This window comes from Anas platyrhynchos, chromosome 8 (assembly GCF_047663525.1).
Source record: "Anas platyrhynchos isolate ZD024472 breed Pekin duck chromosome 8, IASCAAS_PekinDuck_T2T, whole genome shotgun sequence".
Lineage (NCBI taxonomy): Eukaryota > Metazoa > Chordata > Aves > Anseriformes > Anatidae > Anas > Anas platyrhynchos.
This window is the reverse complement of record NC_092594.1, coordinates 28,398,671-28,423,781: the sequence shown is the minus strand read 5'-3', so window position 1 is coordinate 28,423,781 and position 25,111 is coordinate 28,398,671. Positions and strand designations below refer to the sequence as shown.

Here is a 25,111-nt window from a genome sequence, read left to right as displayed (position 1 = left end):
GAATTTAAGACTAGAATTAGGGGGGCATTAGTGGTAGGGAAAGAAAAGGAGGAAAGAGTACGGATGTTCATTACAGGCCTCCAGGACGAGGTGATGGAGGTGACAAAACACTCCCAGATCAAACACCAGCATGCTCAGAAGCACAGACACCACACTCAGCAGGGGTTCGGTTAGATTGGCTTCCTGTTCATTAACAAAAATAATGAAATCAGGCGGCATCGGGCCATGGAGCACATCACTTAATAGGCCTTTGACAGAGCTCCCTAGAAGGGAAACTATCATCAAGTGGCTTCCTACCAGCACAAGTTACTGGTGATACAGGCAAAGAAGTTTGTGCCAAGCAACTGCAGGGATCTGGCACACAGGGAACTACTGCTCCAAGTGCCCACCAGACCCCTGAGGTCTCCTTTCAGGAACAGAAGCTGTGTGGCGTTAAAAGCAAAATAAGGTCGAGTGGAAGAAAGGATTATGAGTGTGGAACAACCTCACGAAACCTACAAAATAACCCAGAAGTTGAGCAATTCCAGGCCTTCTCAAAAGGGAGAGAGGAGCACAGCATAAACGTCAAGTGAGCCAATGCTTCGTGGCCATTACAAGGCTAGGCTGGACCATTAATAAATGATGAAGGAAGAATTAAGAACTCAAGTAGCCTGCTACATTGACCACCTTCTAAAGTCTACAAGGGAAAATAAAGGAAAGGAAGAGCAATTAGAATTTAATTACAAACTTATAAAACAATATATATATATATTTACACACACAGCTGACAGAAGTATGAATGAAAGTTTTTTCTGTGGTGCCAGGGATCTACAGTGAGAAACAAACACTCGAGTGTGCAGAAATCAGAGCAACGACAGACAGCAACTGCCAGCAAGCACTCCTAATACACACTGCTGCAGCTCCACGCTTTTATCTGTATTAGAGTACAAATTGATAGCCATTACAAATGGGCATTAATAATTGCAGGTAAAAGCCTTAGACACACGTATCAGAACCACTCCATAACATAATTTATTCTAAGGAGTTGAGTCGGTGAAGACAAATTAGCAAACAAGCTTAATAAATACAGACAATAATTACATTGAGACATGGCATAACGGGGACATACCTATAGATTAAAGACACATTTAGACCTCAAGTTCACTGAAGAAAACATACGGAAATTGTTGTTGTATCAGCAAATTTTACTTCTCCTAAAACAATAGTTTCATCAAGATAGCATAAACTAAACTGTAAAACTTCTGGAAGATGATTATCTTCTTTCCACCAGAAGCAATGAAGAGAGAAGGGGCTTATAAGACATACACAAAGTCCAATGAAGCTGATCAATTTTTTTGAGAATTGCAGTTTGTTGATAACAAGCATACAGTAAATAAAACACTTGCGTGTTAGTAAACCATTTGGCTGTATCAAATGACACTGTATCAAAATTATTTAAACAAGTTTCAATGGGATTTAAATGCTACCCATGAAAACAAACAAAGCAAACTGAAAGATCATACACTAAGTCTTTGAAAGTATCTATCAAGAATGCAGGAAGCCTTCTTACATATTTTCTTACTTTAAAATCTTAGTTAATGATGCACAACAGGAAGTAAAATGTGTGTTCTTGAAATCTGTGGAAGATACTAAATTTAGGAGATGTAAGCCCCAGTGAGGACAGAGAAAGTCAAGAAACAGGCAATTAAAAATAAGGTTCTCCTTGGAAAAGTGCAGCGAAGACATCCAACAGGAAAGTAATCTGAAAGAAATATTCAGTGGGAGTGACAAACTGAGAAGCCAAGAAATTCTTACAAAGTTTGCAGTGTGATCTGGTACCAGGAAAGATTAATGAAACCTCAGCTACACATGCAAAAAAAAAAAAAAAGCCACATCAAGAAGGAGAGAAGCAACAGCAAAACATGCCCACTTTCAGCAGCAAACAATATAGAAAAATCACAGAAGTCTCTAGTATTAAAATGGATGCAAATAGTACTGGGAGGATACAGGTCTTATTCAGAATAGGACACCATAGTAGGTGGACACATTTAAAAAGAAAAAAACAGGCATAAGTGTCTTAAAGCTTCCTTGTAACAACCTTTCTAAAGCCCAAATATTACAACCAGACCCAGGAGAGAGACTTAAATGACCATTTAAGAAGAGTTCGCTCACACAAATGAGATTAGTAGCAGAAAGCTGAAAATGTGTTGACTGCTCTCCCGCAGGAGCTACTGCAGGCGTGCGGTGCACAACACCTCTGCCTGGACCGGGCACGACGTGAATATAAATAGGCCAAAGCAATTCCACACCAGGGCCAAACAACAAACCCGGGTAGCCTTCAAATTGGCTGAAGGTCATGAATTTCTCAGTGAAAGATTAAGTAAATATTTATTTTCTTCCAAGCACAACAAATTCCCTAACAGGAACACATCGACTCTCAGGAAAGTAAGCCTGATCTGTCTGGTTCATGGAACCCGCAAGCAGCAAACAAAAAATAAATACCATACATCCACATTGAGATGAAATTCATTATTTTTTTTCTGATGTTTAAATTAATTGTTTTATCTTAATGTGACGTGCTTCTAGCTTTAGCAAAAGCTAAGAGCAGTTGCAGTGCGCTTCCCAGCGGGCGGCTGGCTTTGAAGTTCACCCATCACTGGGACGAAGAGGCTGAAAAAAATCAGCCACAAAGACTTCCTCCTGCAGCATCAAGGATCCGTCCTCTCCGTTCAAAATCCTTATTATTTTCTGCACAGCTCAAGCACTAATACATACCAACAGACATGACTGCCAAAGAACTGTTCGAGAATGAGGAATACTGCCGTGCAATTTAGTTACAGGCTTCTCACAGCATGTTACCTACCTAGCTATAAACTTTACAGGGCAAGAACTCTGTTTTTTCTTTTGTTGCTGTAGCATAACAAGTTCAGTCAAGTTTTTAGAACAAAACTTTAGACTGTAAATGAAATCCAGACCATTTCATCTGCTGTGTTCACTTTGTTTTCCCATTCCTATCTACAGTGCTCGACAAGCCAGCCTGTGCAGAACCAGCTTGTCTCTCCACATTAATGAACATTTCATTAGCATACATTATTCAGAGAACAACATTTCAAGCATATTTAGAAACTGAGATTTTTAGAACTCTAGAGATAAATACTAATACCAGAACTTTTACATAACTTTGCTAAATGATATTTACTGAACACTCCCAATGCAATATGGTAAGGGACCTACAATGCTTTGTTGCCATCAGTTTGGCAGTAATGGTGCCACAACCTACTGATCTTGAGCCTGGTGATTTTCTCTAATACAAGATGGTTTTCAGGTTACTTCTGCACAAGAGAAGATGAACGAAAATAAGCACAGCAACTCTGCCAGAAATATTCCAATTTCCACTGAGAAACTCATTCTAAATATATTATTTTGAACCAAGGATTAGACTGAAGTTTTTGAAGTAAAAGGTATTTTCCCCTACCTACATGCCCAAAGTCCAAAACTTGCTGTTCTGCAATCAAAAAAGGGCAGAATTTTATGTTGTGTATATATATATATATATATATATATATATATATATATATATATATATATATATATATATATATATATTCGAACTTTGTAGTAACAGCTCCAAAGAACAGTAAATCTGTATGACTCCATTTTATCATTTGTAGACCAAGGACATTAATTACATGATTCACAGTTTTCCAAGATTAATGTAAGGATGTACCAACCACATGTATTTCAAGTCCTCTGTTTTCTCCTGTCCTTTCTGCTCAATCATCACTTGTTCTGATAGTTTTTGCAAGGGTGACTGCAACCTAAGTTCTGCCTCGCACATCGCATTTTCACCATCACATCTCTCAAGGTTAAGCCTCAAGGTTTAAAAACATTTTTTCCCCTCTGAGATGACCTTCAGCAATTGCCCCAGTTCTGAGAAATGAATGAAGTGTTCCCAAAACAAAGCAAATTTTAGTAGTAAATTGTAGCTAAAAAGAACCTACGTGACCTGCTTTAGAGACAAAGACTGCTAAAAATACAGCTTGCTGGGCGAGACTTTTGGGCAGACTTTTGGGAACATGTTAATTGGGTAATTCCTCCCAGAGTAACAGTATACAAGATTCTTACTTGCTTACCATATAAAATATTTTCCTTAAATTTTAAAAGCCATCAAGCAAGGGTAGATGGACCTTTTGATATAGTAGTTAACACAGGATATAGGATTGGTTTTAAGAGAACTGACCTAACATCCACAGAAGTCAACAGGAATCTTTGCACTGACTCAGCAGGAATCACACCAGATACCAATATTGATACCAATATTAATCTAAATATTAAAATCCATTACATTTATATCTCCAGATAAAAAGTCTGGAGAATAGTCTGCACAATCTGCCAGCTTCCCACAGAAAGGCTATATCCTCTAAATTTCATTTGCATAATATTCTAAGAAATGTACTTCGCTGATCTCAGAGGTGCATAAGATGCCCAGCCACAGAGGAAGCTATGAGCAAGGCAGAATCAGCCCAGAAGCCCACCCAGAACCCTCAGTGTGTTACAGAGACATTGAGAGGCTTAGAGGAAGAACTTCCAACAGAGGAGACCACCTACTTCTGTTTAACCATCATTCCTTGTCTTCAAAGATCTAAGAATTGCTCAAAAAAAAAAACAAAACTTGAAACAGCATTCTGTTTCTTCTTCAAATGTTTTTACAGCTCCCGATACCCATAAATGCCTAGCCCTCTTATGAATTTTAAAAGCTGCTGCCCTCAACTGACCTCTCATGCAAACGCCTGCCCAGGTGTTCCAGCATGCTCTGTAAAAAGGAGTTTCCTTTCACCCATCTTGAATTGACCAATTTTGAATTCTCACCTTTCCTTTCTGTCTCACAATGCAAGAACAGACTCCTGACCTAGATTTCCTAAATTATTTATTAGGTTCTAGAGTTATGCCCCTTCTGATTTGCCTTTTTCTGATGCAAAACAGTTCAGCTTCCCTTCATATAAAGTATTCCCAGCCACAGGTTATTATCGTCCACCATTCCTGGCATCTCTTAATTCCTTATGTAAAGCTCCCAAATAAAGTTCAAATAGAATTTTATTATTTACTTACAAAGTAACGCTGGAGTTTGAGATCTGAAGAACTTCTGTTTCAACAGAAGTATTTTGACCAGTTCGAAGGTAAATCATATGATATTTTTGTTACTTTAAAAAATTGTGATATTGATTGAATTACCCCAAGTCAGTCTTCTGTGTCAATAATATCAAGAAGTTACCTAGGGAGCAGTTTCAGATAGATTAAATTGCTCCACGTGGCTTAAGACATTGCTTACATTGTTGTTTGCAACATGTATTTGCAGGCATTTGAAGCACTATAAATATTTTGCATCATGCTGTGAATGAGTCAAATGCTGTTTTCCAGGCAAAAATGAAGAAATATACAATCAGGCAGCATTTCACTTCCCGCAGTATTCTTTGCAGCAAATTATTACCATCTACAAGTTGGCATTAGCAACAGAGGTGAAAACATGCAGCCATAAAACCTGTGTGTGACCACCGCAGCTCCACGGATTTGGGAAAGGAGTACGTGTGATGGAGAAGGGGTGAGCGAGGACATCACCCCAGCTATGAGAAATGCAGGTCACAATAATCACAAGCTGGTGACCTCAAAGTGCTGGGGACAGGGGGGAGCTCCCTAGACCGAGCAGAGGAGGCCCTGCCCGACACACGCGGAGGCACGGTTGAGGGGCTGGAGCACACCTCGCTCACCCTGTTCCCCTGGCAGTCACAGGAGGACAAGTGAACACACGTGGTCTGCACATCTCCAAGGACCTCCCTCACAGGCAAGTAGCTTCTCTTTCCATCACAGGCAGAGAACATCCAGAGTTGTTCCCCGAGCACATGAAGTTGTCCATTGTGAGAGCTGCCAGGTATCTTTGCACCAGGGCTCTATGCCATGAGGACAAGCAGCCTTGATGGTCACCCACAAGGTCTGGCTGTCCAGACAAGGCCCTCCTGATGTCTCAGGAACACCAGGAGACTTCTGCTCCAAAGCATATGGTGCACAAAGGAGAACGGGTTCATCAGTCAGTTCCAACAAGACACAGCCTTGTCCCAAGGCTCTCCTCAAGGCCAACTCCTACTCTGGAGAAAAGACCGACTCCCAGCCAGGAGGGTTTGGGCCTCTCCCCAGTTCCCAGCTGAGGAGATCACCACCACAGGCCATGATCCACATGGGGTAACCTTGGGCACAACACCTCATGGAGATACAGCATGCCCACTGTCATGCCCCACCAGTGCAAAGGGAGGAACACTTTTAACCATATCTTGTGGGAACTAAGGACAACGGGGCAAGAACAGACACACACAATGTCTCCTTGCATGACAGTCTGACAACTACCACAGGGCAAACTGACAACGAACTGAAGACAAAGCCCGCTTCTTCCATGCACCCCAGGACAAAAGGGACTGAAGACTGTTAAACGGATTTGGAGAACATCCAGAACGCCACAGTGATCCCGAAAGAACAAAGTTTTCATCAGAAATCAGTTCGAATTTGCCCTCAACAAAGCGCAGGTAAAGGTTTGGATTTAATTGTTATTTCTGGCATTCTACCAAGGAATAAAATAAAAACAGCTATCAGGCAACGTGGAAGAAATGACTGTATTGCAAATCATTCATCACAAGCCAGTTACCCAGACAAAGAAATAAGTCAACACAAATCCCAGGTAAAAATCAAGTTGAAGACCCAGGACTGATGCCTAAGCATGCCACAACTCCAGGCCACATCCACGGCAAAATGTAGTACTTTAAAGTCTGAGTCTACTACAAGCTATACCTCCAGAGGACAGCAGCGTCTCTGCTGTGGAGACAGATCTACAGCCACACTTTGTCAACCTGTGCTTGGTAATGGGCTAGCCTCCTCTACTGAGGAGTATGTGGTTACACACTTGACAAAGACCCTCCAACAGCTGGATTAAATATCCTTTCTCTAAAGGTATGGGGACATGGTACACCCTAAAGATGTTTCTACCCAAAACAAGAGTCCAGTCCAACACCTCACAACGGTGAGCTCAGCTCAGTTACGCAGTTTCTCAAGAGGACGCACGGACTCTCAGAACAACCACTCCATCATACGCTTTTTTTCTAAGCAAATCGTAGCTTTGCCATAAGATTAGTATTTTTATTTTCCAGCACCTTTGCAAGCATGATACATTGGCTGTGGGAGAAGTTTAGGGAGCAATTTCTGCTCAAAATAAGCCCTTAACAGTTGTCACAGTATGACCCATTCCTCTCACTGAATAGTTTAAATTTTGCATAGCTTTTGTGACTATAACCAAAATAATTAAAAAGTGAGCAAGGATATAAACACACTTCCATTGTGTAGCCTGTTTTACCTACCTTAATATCCACAACCCTAAAGCACACATCCAAGAGCTAAACAAAATGTGCTCTTTTTCTACAATCACCTTCTATCACCAGCCATGCCTATATTCATGCTGACATTTTCAAAATTCATCATAAAAGTTACATATGTTTCTCCCATAATAGAACATATTTCTCCATAAACTACACATTAATTGAATTAATCCTTAAAGAAGTAAGATTAGAATTTCAAACAACATTTTAGTAAAGATTTAAAAAGCTAGGCCACTATAAAAAGAAGTTGAGGAAAATAAGTGAATTATTTAATAGCATCACTCCAGAAGGAGCTTTACTGCATAAACTTACTGAATAGAGAAGCTATTAATGATCCTCGGCTAGTTAGACACACCGAATTAGCACTGTTTTAAAAATGAATTGTAAAGATTTTTGGAAAAAAAAAAAGTTCGCGTGAATCCAAAACACCATAGGAGTACTGAAAAGTAGGCCACAGATATGCCTATTTACACAGCCTTACAAAAACAGGGAAATTTTCTAGTCCAGAATAAAGTGCTACTGACCTGCCTGCACAAAAATGGGGAAAAAAATCTGCATGACATTTTACTGGCCTGTCGAGGAAAGAAAAATTTTTTTGACATGCGGTGTTAGACAGAAGCAGCAGAGCAAATCTCTTTTGAAATACAAAAGGTAGAAAGATCTACCCAGACAGATGAAGATATTTACAGAGTAGTTGGAAATCATTAATACTGTACTAGGTTTTTAAAAAGAAAATACATCTTCCCCCCCCCCCATCAATCTTGAGTATTAGTTCTCTTAGATGAATTCAAACAAATCTTTATCTTCTACCGTTATTTCTCATAGATGTCTATAACATTCATAAGGTAACTCCTTTCAACTAAAAGCAGATCTTTTCATTTTATGAAGTGGCATTTTTTGTTTCTGATGCAATAAAATAAAGAGCATCAAAGATCATTGCTTCTTACAGCCTTTTGGAGGGTCGGATGTCAAAAGGAGATGCAAGACAATCTGTTTTGTGAACAAACTGGCACATTTGCGAACACTGCACTTTTGCACACAGTAATAATATTTTAAAATCTTGATCAGCGTTTCATATACAAAAGCACTCGATCCAATAGAATAGAAAACAAAATTTCCACAAAAGCAGAAGACTCAGCTTTTGCTGCTCCCCAGGCAAGTAACATCTCAACGCCCTCACCCGCAGAACCTAACAAAGAAATTCTGCTCCAGCACTAATTCGCTCCACCTTCCCTCTCTCCAGTTTCTGTTGGAACATATCTTCTAACCCTCCTCTCAATGCAAAATCAAGTCAATGTCTATCTTCCTGCCAACTTGGTACCCTCTTTACTCCAAATTATGTCTGGTAATGATGCTGCCCATCCACTTCTAACAGGTAACTCCATGGTGTTCCTACCACGCTGGGAGGGATCTCCGTACTTCCATTAGCAGCAGGCTGGTTTCGCAAGGGAGATGCCACCACTGCACAACGGACTGCCTGTGCCTGTTTGGGCGCTGCTGCCATTTACCTGATGCTGGCATCAAGCCCTGTCTGAGCACCATTCATGTATGACCTGTTGGAGCTTGCTAAAAAAGGTCTCTAAAAGAACAGCAGAATTGGATTGTTCCCTCAGTTTTCTGAGCTGGAGCCTTCCACAAGCTGCCTTAGCAATCACTGAAGCCAGTGTAAGGATGTGAAGACCACGCAGCTGGGAGACATGGAAGCTGTCTAATGGCTCACTGCTGGCAAAAACAACAGTGCCTCGCTGCACAGCCCCATCCCCTTGGGCATTTGCTGCACCTATGAACTGCTTTAATCCACTAACCAGCAGAAAGCTGTTCAGCTCTTCCCCTCCCCCTTCAGTTTTTTTTCTGCTGCTTCAGTGAGATGGTCCAACACCAAAATAGCATCGGTAAGCCACAACAAGTGGGAACAGGAGTGGGAAAGCAGCATCTCCCCCATTTTTCCTTTTGGCTTTAGCCAGCTGCAGTTCATCTATTCACTGCTCAAGGAAGTTGCATGGATAAGGCTCAACTGCAGAGGGCATGCCCAACATTAAGCAAACCAGTGACACAAAGTTCACTGTGTTCACAGCAAAGCACTGGACACGAATGTAAGACACACTGGGTCGCATCAAAGCTCCTGCTAGCCCTAATGTCTCTAGCATATCCTGCAAGCAAACAGCAAGAGAAGAGCAAGAACAGAACAAGCATCTCTGCACTTCTCCAAGCACCTCTGTATCCTGCAATACTCCCAGCGGTAGGGACTTGCCTAGTCTGGCGTGATTTGTCTATTGAGTAGCCCCAAGAAGATCTTTCCCAGGAGTTCCACAAGTTCACCATCCACAGTGTGAAGAATCAGCTCCTCCTGCAGGGGTCTGAACCCAGCTCCTACTAAGTTTACTTGACTTTTCCTTGCTCTTACGTTGGGAGATGAAAACAGTCAAGCTCTCTTCATGCCACCCGTGATTTCACAGACCTGTCACATCTTTCTTCAGCCAGCCCGCTCCAAGTCATTCATCATGTGGAGGCCATTACAGATCTCTGATGACCCGTGCTGCATTTCTCCATACTTCCAGCTGTACTATATTCTTCTGAGATGAAAGGAAGGGGAGATGAAACACTGTTTAATGTATGGACAAACCACAGATTTAGACATGGCATAATAGTGCTCTTTATCTTATTCTTCACTCTTCTCATAGCATTTCCTAAGATCCTAAGATTTGGTATGCTTTCTTTGATCGCTACTAAGCACAGAGCTGATGGTTTTATGGCTTCATCTATCAGTCTCAAGATCCCACCCAGAGTGGTGACAGTCAACCTGAGTGCATCACTTTTTATGAAAAGTTCAGGCTGTTTCCTGCTTCCAGTGCAAATCTGCTGCACCTAGCGTAGATAAATGCAAGATATCACGCTCTCTACACTATCCTTTTAATGCAGGATCAGGGACACAGGAAGCATTTAATGAATTATTTCAGTTAAAATCTGGAAGTTATGCAGCTCACTGAAAACAAGACAGTAATAATAAAAAAAAAAAAAACTGCATTTGGGACAAAAAGCTGCTGAAGTGCTCAAGCGAGCACAGCGTGTAGGATAGGGCAGTCCTACTAATGGGGCAGCATGCAATAAGGAGTTCTTCGGGGCTTTGATCTTTTAGCTATTCAAAACCACACAGAAGTTGAACGCAAGAGGTACAAGATCCCAAAGGATTCTGATTCCCACTTCTCTGCAGCAAGCTTCTAAAGTTCTCTTTTTATGACCACCTTCCACCAAAATAAATAAATCACTTCTAAGTAAAAAAATGTAAACCGAGGCATTTCCACTCAATCCCTTTCATGTTTTTCCGCCACCTCATCCGGAGTCACATGCTCAGTCCTGACCTTTCCAGATTCTCCTCTCTGCCTCACCACACTTATTCAGACTATCAAATTCATTTAGTGAAACTATCCTATCCTTTCACACTTGACTCTTTTCACAGACAAGCAGTTCATTTTCATGCAGACCCACTTTTAACTTCAAAAGGTTGCTTTGTATCTCAGCTTCTGATGTGATGTCCCTCGTTTAAAACACTTTCAAATAAGGATTTGAAAAACATCCTAGCTGGGAACTCTCAGTGTCTTCCCCATCCCTCCTTAAAAAAGGAAAAGAATCCACTATTCAACCAAGCAGTGCACTCACACAGGGTTTCTTTAGCTTGACAGTAGGTCTCTTAGCTTGTCTGCACGCAGTCAAGGTCACAGCGAGCGCTTGGAAAACCAAGCCCGCAGCTGCCAGGTGGAGTTTATCTCCTGGAGCTACCTGCACGGTGACACCTGCCTTGATGCTGGACCTCCTCTGAAGTCGTTTGTTTCCAGTTAGCTACGCAGTTACAGCAAGGCAGCCCTTTTGAGGAGATCTAGCAGCATCAGCAAGAAGCAGGACAATCCAACAAACACCCAGCACCTTCCCATGGCCACTGCACACCTCGCCCAGAGCAAGAGGAGACAACCCGTGGGCAGAACGAGCATCCCCTCGCCATGCCACTGGGCATTCCACACGTGCAAAAAGCTCTGCAAAACTGAACACTTCAACTTATCTCACACACAGCCAAAAGGCTTTTCACTTGTTCAGAGTTGCCTCAGCAATCACCCAAAAAAAAAAAAAAAAGAATTAACACGATTATATGCAAATCCATAAAGCAATTAGGTGGAAAGATACGGCAGAATGGCTGGAAAACTTACACCTGTTAAGCACACCTACAAAATATATTTGTGTCACAGCAAACTATTATGAAAACTAATGTAGTAGCTTTATTCATCAAAACATTTTTCACTTTGAGGCCACAAATACAGCAGAACATTTGTTCATAGCTCACTTCAGAATCACAGTTTAAGAATCGTTTTCAACTTAAAATATTTATAACTCAGTAATTTCAGGGGAAAAAAGCATACCGAGTAGAGTAGTACATTACATCAAACTTCTCATTAATTTCCTGGTGAAATACTTGAGTTTCCAAAAACTGACTTTTAAGTTAATTTTGCACAATTTGGACACTCCAAAGTCAGGAATTCAGAGCTGGATCCTGTGTAGTCACTCACAAACCCTGTATGATGAAAACATACTATAATCATGCTGATTTATTGCCGGAATAGGAAAAAACGTACTAAGAGAATTTTTAAAACCACATTTTTATTCCAAGAGGTTTTTTTTTGTAAAGGCTTTTTCTCCCACAAAACTTACCATCTGCATTTCTACCACAGCAGCCACAGCAACATACCCAGTAATGCACCAAACTAAGTCAGAATTATAGCCACTTTTCTCCTCATTTTGCTCAGATTTGGGTAAGGGTAGGATTTTTCCCCCAAGTTGTAATACAATAGTTACTGCAGATCTTCAGAATAAGGGTAAGATCAAATTCTTTAGCATAAACACCTGTTCCCCTTCCCTTAAATCAAAATGGAAAATACAACAATTGAAAGAATCATTGTTTTTACATCAATTTCACTTTCTTACAGCAGGCATCTTACGTCAAAGCCATAGCAGTGAAAAAGTCAAACAATTTTCCAGCTGGCTGCAACACCCGCTGATAAACAAAACTGGTCGAGATGAAATCATGTCTTTTGTATTAAAATACTGGTCAAGCTGCTGACAAGGAGACAAATGAGTTTTTAAACCATTAATACACGCTCATATAAAATTAAAAATGATCCTAGAGAAAGAAATTTGGCTAACGGTGATATGCTGCCTCTTCCAGTGCAATACTTCATTTTGATTTTTTGAGAAGTTATTAAAAAGGGAACATCTCCACTTGCTGGAATTCCCTTTAATTCGTTATTGCAATGTACACTTAATGCAGGAGATTAGATTAGATTTTGACAAGTCTTTTTACACCTCTCAGGACAGCGCTGCTATTTCTCCTCAGGCTAGTAGCTTCAGCTACCAGCTCACCTGCACGGCGTTGACAACCCACAATTAACAATTTCCCCCCTGCCTCCATCCCCTCCCCTGGCTGGGGGCAGAGCCTGGTGGTCCCACACTCCCAGGGACCCGGCTCCATTTCGGCATCACCCACGCCTTTGCCAGAGGAAGAGGCAGAACACAGGCTCCAAATGGAGGCCACTGCTAATGGAAGATGGCTAGCAGGACTGCTGGCTGTCCAAATATTTAACAGCTCTCCGGGTCAGCTGGGTTAATCAAATATACTTGTGCATCCTGAGGGATTGCCCATTATTTGGGTTTTCTTCAAGTCCTTCCCTGACTTCAGGCTCTGAAGAAGTACTGAGCCCCGAGCAACTATTAATACGTGCGTACAAAAAGTGATGAAGCAGATGTCACTTCTCTATATTATCAGCTGAAAACATTGGGAAGTTCTTCCAAAAGAAGTATTTCTGCTGCATACGAATAACACGGCAACCCTTCTCAGCACACCCTGATGGGTGCCAGCAACACCAACGCCAGGTATCTGGGAACCCCAGCGATGCCAGAGGACGTAACCAGACCATAAGCAGGAATCTCACGCACATTGTTTCTCCCAGACTTAACCATTAAAAATTACCAGAACCAGAGAGCACCGATGTGCACAGACGAAGTAGATGCAAAATGTTTTCAATGTATGACAACGGCAATGAAAATAAATTTAGGATTAAAACATAGCTTACTTTCACAGGTTTCTAATAGCATTTGTCTCCATTCAACAAGAATTTATGCACCATTTCAGCCTGATAAGAATTTAATTCTAGGTAATAAAGCTTTACAAATTGAATTCAAAGGGGAAAAAAAAAAGCAGCATTTCCCAATTATTTCCAGAGCCCCACAACTAGAGGCTTCAACTCAGGAAACACAGAAAGCTGCCACCACAAAAGCAGAGCTGACATACGACCCCTGAATACAGTGGCGCTAGCAGACAGCTATACTAAAATCAATACTAATTCTGCACGCTTCTGTTATGAAAATAAAGCTATGAAATTCCCCCATGCCCACCTGCCAAAGGGACGAAACTCAGACCAACTTTGTTGGAGAGGATTTTTAAAGTCTTTCTAAAGGCACGTAATGGATTCCAAGATTGAACGTGCACTGAATGTTCAGTGAACCAAATAATTTTAAATAGATTCCTCGAGGGAGTTTATTTTATATTTTTAAATCACTGAGACCTTGCAATGACAATCTGATTCAGAAGAAAAGAAAGGCCAGTGCTCCTGGGGGTGGGGTGCAGGGGGGGGTCGGTTCTTTCAGGGTTTTTTTTTTGAAAGAGGAATAGTTGTGCCTACTATAATTTCTTGCTACGGATTTTAGAAATACCATAATCTCTACAAGCCTTAAACTCATAAAATTTCTTCTGAAAATACACACCGAGCAGTTTTAAACTTCCTCCTCACAGAAGTACTACATCAGCAATTAGAGAAAGTTGGTCTGACAAAAACTTGCGAGAAATTACAGTCAGAACCAGGCAGCTCACCTCCTTCAGCCACGGCTGCAGGAAGGCAGGAGACAGACCGGGTTCCCAAAACCACCAGGCCCAGAGTTGAAACCCAAACGCAGCACAAATTGGGTCAGTTTGGGGATTTCAAATTAGCTTCCTTCCCGCCCCTGCACAAACCGATGCCCACCTTACAGCCACCACGGCCCCCTTGCAGCGACAGCAGTGTCAGCACGAGATGCAGGCGCTCCTTCCAAGGGGAAATGTTTCCAACTGTGCCCAAAATACGCAGGAAAACAAGACGAGGAGCCTCAACTGCTGCTGCCGTTAGAATGACTTCAGCAGGATTAGGCAGGGAGCTATGGGGGAAAAGCCTCAGACAATGAGGCCTTTCATGCATCAGAAACAAAACCTAACGTTAATCACACCAGCGATTCAGTTTCCTCTCCTAATTCCTAATCAGACATCAACAAATAAAGCGAAACACTTATTCTTATTTTAATGCCATGAAATAAACACGAGTGAATGGGAGCGCTCAGGCCGCGCTGTACGAATTCCTTCGCCCCTCTGCCTCCCGATGAATGGGGAGCTGGTTGGGAAAGCAGCTCCTCCATGCAGCCCGGTCACCGAGGAGAACAGAACAGAAGATTTGGAAGACTGCTGCATTAACGAGCAGGAGAAACTTCAAAGCCAAGAGACGAACTCAGTTGAAACCCTCCTCCATACAAAAGAGACCTTGAACCACAGTCATTAGAAAAAACATCTGGCGCGCTGCTTTGATTTTCAACATTAGTCATTGGACAGAAACAAAACATCTTTTTTTTTGTTCCCAAAGCAGCAAATAATTGCAAATCCACTTCTACATATAACCTATCATTTATCACCTCATCAGCGACTGCTTGAGTCTGATGGAATTAAATACTCAAGTCAGGCAGTTTTTGTTAAAAGCAATAATTACATTGTTACTAGAATATACAATTAGGTAATAAAAAACAAAAACAAATCTGCCTAGCAATATTTTTTATGCACTCTCACAGAAATATTACCAGACTGGAAACAGGGAACATTATAATAATAAAAAAATCCACTTCCACCGAAGTATAGCTACTTCTAATTTAAAACTTCACCCACAGGCAAAAATACATAAATGATTAGCATTATAGTGTTTATTTTAATTACACTGTGCAACAAGAATCCAAGAGGCTGTTAACTCACTTCAGATACAAAGAAAGCCAATATCTGAGCGCTCATCCTCCCTTTATAACCTACACATTGTGCCGGCCCACCCCACCATCTGAACTCCCAAACACAATGTCTGCATTTCTCCTAACATCCAGAACTAACACACAAGAGAGGTATAGCTCCAAGAAAAAAAAAGAAAAAAAAAAGAAAAAACATGAGGTCAGCAAATTCCTCACCTGTTCTTTGCAGACAACATTTAAGAGCATCAAAAATTCACTAGTCTTCCAAGCACTACTCTTCAAAGTTTAATAAGAAAAAATACATATCTTTAATTCAAACTTACATTTACAAATATTTCCCAGCAACATGACTGCTATGCAACGTGTTCTTTAATGCTGGACAACCCATGGTGCCTACCCTGCACACCTGATGATATGAGCAAACAAAACACAGCTCACGGCTTTCAGTGTACAAAAGGCATTTTCCTCGCTACAGCCAAGCTGTTGAGCCCAGTAATTCTGTACAAGTCCTTTTACAATAAGCATTTGCCCATCTATCTAGATGGTTTTGGCCAATGAAGAAGCTTTTGATCGCTCTTCAGAAGAAAAGGCTTGAAGTTGAGTATCTTCTAAGATTGTATGACACCAGGGTGGGGGGATCACTGGAGGAGCCTGACAACTTGTTGCCACAACCCTTCCAAACTCCTCGTTATCATCATTAATTACGCTCCTTATTTCTTACACAGACATAAGCAGAAGATTGTCACCGAGTTATTACAGCAGCACACTTTATTATTATGTTGCTCACAAAGTAAAAGCTCCAGGTAAGAAACATAGCAAGAGCCGAGCACAATTATCAGCAGTAACAGCTTGCTCCCATAAAGCTGCTCGAGTTTTATCACGGAGGCACACGTGTTACACTTCGGTGCATTCCTCCCGCACAGGTGAGAAGCGCTCCTTGCAGCCACGGCCTCCGCAGACCCAAAGAACCAGGGAAGTGAGCAGCAAACGAGGGAAACCAGGAGCAAAGTGTGCATTTAGCTGCCGGGAGGCATGCATCTCTGTGCAAGGGATGGGACCTGCCTGCTCTATGCGGGGGCTGCGAGAACCCACCCAATCTCCTCCAAAATCCAACTGGGGACAGCAAAAAGCTCACAGTGCACCAAGAGAAGAGCTGAGATACGTCTGCAGCACTGGCTTCCATGAGCTCTCCCTGCACTGACCTATTGGGCGAATAAATGGGATCCTGCACCTACAGACAGACTTCAGAAAATGAGGTTAATGAAGTGCTATTCTAAAACACCTTCCATGAGCCAACAATCCAAATAAAAGACCTCAACAGGTACTCATATGAGAGTTTTACCAGCTCTGAAGATGTAGCTGGACCCAGGGATAATTCAAACCACCAGGAGAGCAAAACTTTTCACAACAGACTTCAATCTTGCAAGTGCTTGTGGAGACAATACTTTCTTGCAAAAGTTTAGAATTTTACCTTAACGTCGAGAGGCAGAATTAAAGCAGTAACCCTGCAATCTGCTGAAATATTTGTCTCCCTGGGTGTCACTCTTCAGGTCTGTGTTTTATTAACAGAAGCTACCCTTGAGCAAGGCTGCAACGAGGAGAGGGAGTCGGCATCTAGATCATGCCTTCAAAAACGCATACTTCAACATCAGGTTAAATAAGATTTTACGAGGATGTTTTTCACCACATAATAATGCATAGATTAGAATGCATAAGACTGTAAAGGAATTTTGTCTGCGCACAAGAACAGTCAACAAAACCAATGAGAATATATATCATGAAATTATTTCCACACCTACTAGTTCATAGGCTTAAGAGGCTAATTTTCATTGTTTATTTCAATTGTTTTGTATTTCACTTAACTCTGACATAGAAAAATGTATTATTGGATTTCGCACGTATCTTCTAGTCAATTTGTATCATTTTGCAAATTCTGTATTACAAGTAGTTAAAACACAATGGAGAGTGCATTCATAAATTACAGGGTTTTTGTTAAGAAAAGGGAATTAGTATCGATTCTGCAACAACTAAACCTTTGATCAAATTCGATGCAACAAATGCTACCAAGATATAAACAAACGTAACTACCTCATATCTGGAAAAATACCATGTCATAAAGACTACAACTTCATCTAAAAGAGGCCTTTTTTTTTTTCCTTCCTCCCCATCTTGTGTCTTCAAGGCACATGACACCTCAAGGCCTTTTCCAGTGTCCAAAAGGACCAAGGGTCTTTCAGAACCACTTCCGTGCTTCTCCTTCAAGGTAAAAGATCAGAAGCACAACACCTGTGTGATAAGACAATTACATTATTTATATACATGCCATAAAATCCAGACACTAGACTAACCTTTCATACTTCTCATACCTAATTTACCTTCCCAATTAGTGAGCCCATGACAACAGATCTAGGCTGATGCGGACGACCTAACCTGTTGCTAGAACAACTACCAGAAGAGCTGTCAAACGATAATCCCAATTCCAGCCCTACTCACAAAACCATCTAGGAAAGTAATGGCTTTTCCGAAACACTGCAAGACCTAAGTTTGTGAGGAAATTTAACTGAAGAATTGAGTACCATCTCATGAATAACTTCCTGCTCCTGCAGAGAGAGGAGTTATTACAAAGCTTAAGTGCCCGGCTGACTTCAGCAGTTGGGATGACACACGAAGAAAGAATCCATACACTGGAGGGATAAAAAAGCAACTACGCTACGTGGGTCCCATAAAATGGAACAGATGTTATCCTTTGCATACACACACGCGACTCAGTATCTAACGCCCCATTTGCAGGGGGAAAAAATAAGGAAAAGAGGCTGATTAACCCAAGAGATAATTCCTCTCCACAGTCAAATGCATGCATGCTTTGTTTAATTATAAGCAATGACGGGATTTCTAGTGCTGCTTTTGAGAAAGCGATACCACATGACCAGTCTTCGCATTTTTTCTCTGTTCAATTTCATCTGACAACTCCTAACTATAAACTTCGTGTGCCAACCTAAATAATTCCTCTCTCTCTCAGTAAGGCTGCATGGAAGTACTTACCCACTTGCCAGCTGCAGCTGAAATTTTGTGCCAAGAAATAAACGTCTTTTGGGCAGGTTGTAAACTGGAAGCTTCTATTCCTGCTGAAGGGCAAGAGCAAGAGCAGGACGACCCCATCCTTTCCCAGATTAATGGCATTTCCATATTTCAGCCACAGAGCAGACTGCATTCAATAAAAGCATCCAGACAAAGCTACTCCCTCCTAGTGCTCAGCTGAGGTATTGGGAGATGCTTTATCAATTTTGCTCTCAGCCAGACTTTTTATGTATGTTGCTTCCACCCTCTGCTCCAGAGCTTCTCTCTGCATGTTTGACCTCTTGAAAAGTTCTCAGATAATGGACTCCTTGAAGGAGCATGACATTATTCACCATTTTTTTTCAGTAAGGCACAGACGTGCACACACACCGGGTGCACCCTAACAGTGAGTGCTCCAGCTTCCCTTCCCTAGCCTCCTTTCAGAGCCCAAGGGGACTTCAACCCTGCTACAGGAAGGAAAGGCACTCGCAGGCACTGCTGACCACAGCCCTTGTGAGCAATACACACTGAAGACCAAGGACACATCTTCCACCTCCCCCAGGGCTAATAAAGACAAACTGCAGAGAGAGCAGAAGGAATGTGCTCTGGGGCAGAATGGCTCATGGCTCTATCACAAATTAAGAGGTTGTGAAGAGTTCAACGTCTTCCATCCAAGGCTGGAGCAGCCATGGGGTTCTCCAGCTTTGCAGGGCTGTTTTGCCCGGCACCCTGGGATGTGCAGAACCACCAGCCAGGCACCACAGCACCAGCACACATGCACTGGGCTTCCACGAGGGCACCCCCAACATTTGCTGCCTCCCTGTCCTTCTCCAGGCCCTCAGAAGCCTCCCAGCTGCAGGACTTGACTGCCTGACTACACACCCTGCATTTTGTAGGGCTCCCCAAAGCTCTAGTAATAGATCACAATCACAGAAACAAAGTCTCAGGCACGCGTTGCTCCAGCAGAAAGCAGTCTTTTCCTCCTTTCTCCACAATCCTTGGCCCCCTTCCCGTGCTGAACATCAACCTATTTCATTTTGGTAGTGACCTGAATTTTTGCCAAAACCCTGAAATGCCAGTTACAAGCTCAACTAAGAGAAATACGTAAAGATGAACACCTACACCAGTAAAATCCAAATACGCTCTCCTACAGAAAACAAAAATAAAACAAATGTTAGTAAACGCACACAAGCAAACCATAAGGTATATTAAAAGACGTCTCAAGACACGCGTGGCACCATGAACTTGGTTTAATATACACAGTGTATGCATACAGCATGCCTCCACCATCTTCACAAGCACAGCCAAGTAGTGCTTGTTCCCTTTGCTCATTAAAGCTCTACAACTGGTGCCTCCTGTATGCCCACATGTACCATTTCATTAAGCTCACTTGACATTAGATGAAGAAAGAGTACAAGAAAATTGCATATTCCCTGCCTAAAGTAAACTTGTCATTTAAACCTTGCGTATAGATAGAATTTGATACAGCACTGGCGCAGTGAGTCATTCTTCAGTTTTAGAGTTTGTACGACAGTATTCTTACATATGTTTTGCAATACTTTCCAGTTAGCTACCACCCTGTGTAATTATAAGTTTTTACTGGAAAGGAAGCATACATTTTGGATTTGAGCACAGCGCTATCGTCTGTAGAAATGCAGCTCGCTTTTAAGACCAGATTTTGAGCAAAAGTAACTGCATGTGAGGAGCCCTCACAAACTGTATTAAAGGTTAAAGTTAAGGCACTTCTTTTAAAGAGGAGTAAGCAATGATGGTGTGCATCGCAAATATTTTTCAACAAGCTCCTCCAAACAGTACACACAAGCCACTCACGTGCCAGGCTTCTTCAAAAGCTGTTTCTTCACTACACGAGTTAAAACTGCATTCATTCAAGGCTCTATATAAATTAACCGATATCTATTACAAGTGCTTTACTTGAGAACGTGTTACTTTACACCTTCCTGTAGTGCAGTGAGATAATCCATGAAAAATCTTCCCCGCCGTGTTAGTTTCACCTTTTGTTTTTAGCTTGCGTAACAGACGAGTAATTTAAATCAACCCTGGCTTCTAAGAGGCACTGAAGGAAAAAAAAAAAAAAGGTATGTAGAACTGAAATGGAAAGGCTTGTCCCATTTAATACTACTAACAAGATCAGCTCCAACTCCTGCCTAGTGGCACTCAGCTCACTCTAATGCTTTACAGGGAAGTTTATGACTCTACAGGAGGCATCAGTCCCAACTTCCACGTGCGCACAGCTACACGTTTACTACTCTGGTAGACCTCTTCAGTTATTTTGTTTTCTTTGATTTTGTTTTCTTCTTTAAAGCTGGTTATTATCAATCCTTTCTGCTATCTAAATTCAAATCAAATGGATCCACTGAATTGTAGATCTCCCTCTGATCTGATGAAAAAAATGAAGAGCAAAAGTACCTCTGGACAATGAAAGGTAGCTGGTTAAGATTCAAGTATGTGCAGCAACAACTGTTTTTTTCCCCCTCCAAAATGCATATACTACGACCTACAAGAAACATTTTCTTCTTAAAAGTAATACTTAAATGGAGATCTATGGCTGAACGTTATCACAAGGATTGCACTTACTTGACAGTCTGCTATTAGCCAACTCCATTATCGCTATTTGCAGTTTTTAAATGTACAGATTCAGAAGTAACTGTACAAAGCCTCCATTACAAGTGGATTTATGGAAAGCCACAGCAATAATCATCCTCATTAAGCATATCTTCCCACAGCCCTGCATTATGTGGACACAAAGAGGAAAACATTTCTTCTCTGTTACCCACAAGCTTAGATCTTTCTCCTTATAATCACAAGCTTTGACTGTCTTCTCTGCTTTTGCCAATGACAGTTAGCTAATGTTCCCAAAAGCAGGACTTAGTCTGAAGAAAAATTAAAAATACCTGCATAGCTCTCAGCCCACAACCAAATACAGACACAGGGTGGAAGGTTTCTATGTGGATTTTCTGGACACCAACATTTTCATTGCCAACATGTGTGACAATAAAACATTATCTATGGCTTCTACTATTTTGCTAACAGCCCCAACCAGTATTTATTCCTCCAAGATATACTTACAGACACGCACATGCAAAGAAAAGGGCAGATGGCAATATTTGTAACTAAGCTGAATTATAAAAAATCTCTTGAGCTGAAGCAGCGCGTTAACTCTTTGGCCACAAACTGCTTTAACCCCTTCACGCCTGCAGTCATGCCGCATCCTATTTCAATGAGCAGGACACGTGCCGGTGACGTATGCGAAGAAACGTGCACGTTAAGATGGTGGGCTCACGGCACAACCTGAGAAGTTCGATATTTGCACACCACGTGTGCGTGTTCCCCCCCAGGCCCCAAACGGGCCGTTTCGCTGTGCAGATTTTACTTCTTGCTCACGAAGGGCAGGCTGCTGGTCACGCACTTCGACGTGCGTCCTCAGCCCCACGGCAGAAATAATAAAGCCAGGACTAAAGTACACTTGCTCCCTCCATAAAACTCTTGTTGTGAGCTGAGCATTTCCTGCATTACTGTATGGAGAGCAGCCTGCTCTCCATAAAAAAATAAAAAAAAAAAAGGAAAGGGAAAGCTGCTTCTGAAGCCACACGGGCAGCTGAGAACAACCGTGCAGTAACCAGACAGAGATAAAGTCATTTGCATCCGAGGACCTTTGTAATCTCAAATTAAATTTGTCGTTTCTCTTAACATTTACTTTGAAAAATGAACAAAGGTGGTTATACAAGCAGGATGAGGAAACTGTATTTGCTCACCACCCCTGCTCAAGTTAGCCGCCTTCAGGGACCTCCAAACCAGCCATCGCTCGGCATAACTTACAGCTGGCGCTCCGGCTACCCTTCGCCCTCCGCCTCGATCACTTTTTACAGCTCAATCCCATGCTCGATGCGAGAACCTTGCCACCGGACCCCGACACGGCAACTCCACCCGGCGACACCCCCGGGGCCCCCCCAGGGCCCCCAGCCCCGCGCCGCTCCCGCAGCTGCCCCGGTCAGTCTCCGGGGAGCAGCAGCAGCAGCAGCACATCCCTGCGGGTCGGAGCCCCGCGGTACCGGATCTTTGTCTGCGGGCACGGCAAGGCTCCCTCCCAGCGGCTGGACCCCGTGCCGGGCTGCCGAGGCTCCTCCAGGTGGGTGTGCAGCGGAGTTTCCCCGCACACACACACACACACACACACGGCGCTGCCGCCGCCCGGCCCAACAGGTTGCGGGGCCCGGCTGCAGCCCCCGGGGGAGCGGAGGGGCCGCGGGGAGGGGGGGGCAGCACGGTAGCACCAAGGCTGGGCCCCCCCAGCCTCATTTTGGGGTCCGCACGGCGGAGCCCCCCCTCCCGCCCCCCACCAGGGCCCCTTTGTTCTCGCCACCCGGCGGCCGCTCGCTCCCCCCCCCCCCCGGGGCCACGAGGAGCCCCCCCCGGTGCCCCCCGCTGCGGCGCCCTCCCTCCTCCGAGAGCAAAACGGCAACCGGGGAAACGCCGCCGAGCCCCCCCCGGCACCCCCCCTCCGCTCACGGCCCCGGGACACCCCCGGGGGGCTCCCACCGGGACACCGAGCCCCACGTCCCCGTCCCCCCCCAGCCCCGGCAGGTGCCCCGCGGAACCGGGCTGCCCCCTCCGTACCCAGCGGGCGGGGAGAAAGGGGTTTGGGGGGGGGTCCGGTACCGCCCGGTGCCCCCCCCCGGGGGCAGCCCCGCCGCTCGGGGGTGCCGGGGCGCGGGGCTCAACAGGCGGCGGAGTTTCGGGAGGGTTACACGGGGATGAGGGGGGGGGGCTGCAGGGGAAGGCGCCGCGGCCGAGCCACTTACCGGGGCTCCGGGGCTCCGCCGCCCGCATGCTGCCTCCCAGAAGCCGCCCGCTCCCCGCCGGCCCCGCTCCGCTCCCCGCTCCTCTCCCTGCTCCGCCGCCGAGCAGCGGGACCGCGCTCCGTGCGCGCCGCCGCCGCCAGCCCGCCCCCGCCGGGGCCGCGCACCGCGCACCGCGCCCGCCCCGCCGCCGCCGCGCCCGCCCCGCCGCCAGCCCCAGCCCCAGCCCCAGCCCCAGCCCCAGCCCCGCCACCGGCAGCACCGGCAGCACCGCCACCTGCCGCCCGCCGCCTCACCTGGGCCGGGGCCCCGCTGCCGCGCTCGGCCCCACGGCCAGGCGAGAGGCGCTGCTCCCGGCCGGCCCCGCTCCCCTCACGGCCTGCTCCGCGCCGCCGCCTCCTCCTCGTCCTCGTCCCCGCCCGCCCGCCGAGTCGGCCCCGCAGCCGGCGGGCACGGCACGGCACGGCCCGCCCCGGCCAGGTGTGGGCGGGGGCGGCGGGGCGGGGACGGGCACGGGGAGGGAGCGGCCGCGGCCCGGGGCTGGCGCCTCAGGAAGGAGCCGGGGGGGGGCCCGGGCCGGGCAGGGGGAACGAGGGGGGAACGAGGGGGGGGGTCCGGGGGCGGGCGGCGATCGCTCGGGGCCGGCTCCGAGGGGAGCAGCGCAGCCCCGGGCGGCCTCCGCTGCCCTCTGTGGGCGGCGGGGAGCAGCGGCCCCCGGGCCCCTCCGTGCCCCCCGCTCCCCCCTTCCAGCCCCGCACCCCCGGCAGGTGAACGCCGGCCCGAGACCTGTTGCGATTTGGGTTCATTTCGGCCGCGTTTCGTTCAGCAGCCGGCACTTGGGAATTGTTTCAGCCCGCCCGCTCGCAGCGCGCTTCCCTCGGCCGCCCTCGTTGCCCGTGGCCCTTGATTTATTTTTTTATTTTATTTTTTTGATGCCCACCTCGCTCCCCCAGCCTGGTGGAGCTGAGGCGGGCGTCGTGCGGCCTGCTCGGAGGGCTGGAGGGCTGATCCACAGGGTGTTTGGGTGCTCTGTGGCTCCTCGCCCAACCCTCCCTGGGTGCTGGGGTTGCATCAGAGCAGGCACTATCACCACAGCAGGCACTATCACCAGACCAGGCACTATCACCACAGCAGGCACTATCACCAGACCAGGCACTATCACCACAGCAGGCACTATCACCACCCAGCTCGGCGTTTTCACCCCGCCGCTGCCGTTCTCCTCCGCACGCTGCACTTGGACGGCTCAGGCGTTTCCCACGGCATGTTAATTTTTTCCCTCTGTGGTCTCCAGGATTCCTTCCCATGCCTGGCAGCTGTGTTTCTCCGGGATGTTTCGCCCTTGTCCTCTCACCCAGGGTGGTGCCAGGAGCCCAGGAGCTGCTCGTGGAGTTAGCGCGGCTCCTCCTGCACCCTGGCGTTGTCCCCTTGTCCTCAGAGGAGCACAGGGCTTCAGGTTCCTGACCATGACACCACAAGCTCAGGGCAGCGTGCATCGCTCTGCTCTGCCCTAAACCCAGCACCCGCAGCCAGCCTTGCACCTCTGCCGCACCGTGAGCAGTCCTGACACAGAAAGCCTTTGGTTCTGAGGCACTTCCCTCCTTGCTCGGCATCCAAAAGTTGCTGCAGAACGGCCCTTCTGTGCATGCCACCGTGAGGCCGCGGAGCTTAGAGTAAGTGTTGCTGGCACGCCGCCATGCAGCACTGCCAAAGTGCCCATGGGTTCAGCTCTGTATTAAAATCTGGATGTGCTTCAGGATGCTTCAGAGC

The 25,111-nt window shown here is 45.2% G+C and overlaps 1 protein-coding gene across 20 annotated transcripts in view; it reads right to left on the bottom strand.

Annotated features, from left to right (window-relative positions):
* PTPRF (protein tyrosine phosphatase receptor type F) overlaps window positions 1-23,780 on the bottom strand; it is a 362,946-nt gene extending 339,166 nt beyond the window's left edge. For 16 of the 20 annotated variants that reach the window (XM_038183344.2, XM_038183350.2, XM_038183355.2 and 13 more), the window contains exon 1: window positions 23,348-23,499. The gene's annotated coding sequence lies outside the window, so the exon portion shown is untranslated. Of the gene's footprint in view, window positions 1-23,347; window positions 23,500-23,640 lie in introns of those variants that run through there. The other 4 variants (XM_038183346.2, XM_072041971.1, XM_038183345.2 and 1 more) reach the window with 3 other exon arrangements.
* Between the last annotated feature and the right edge of the window lie 1,331 nt (window positions 23,781-25,111).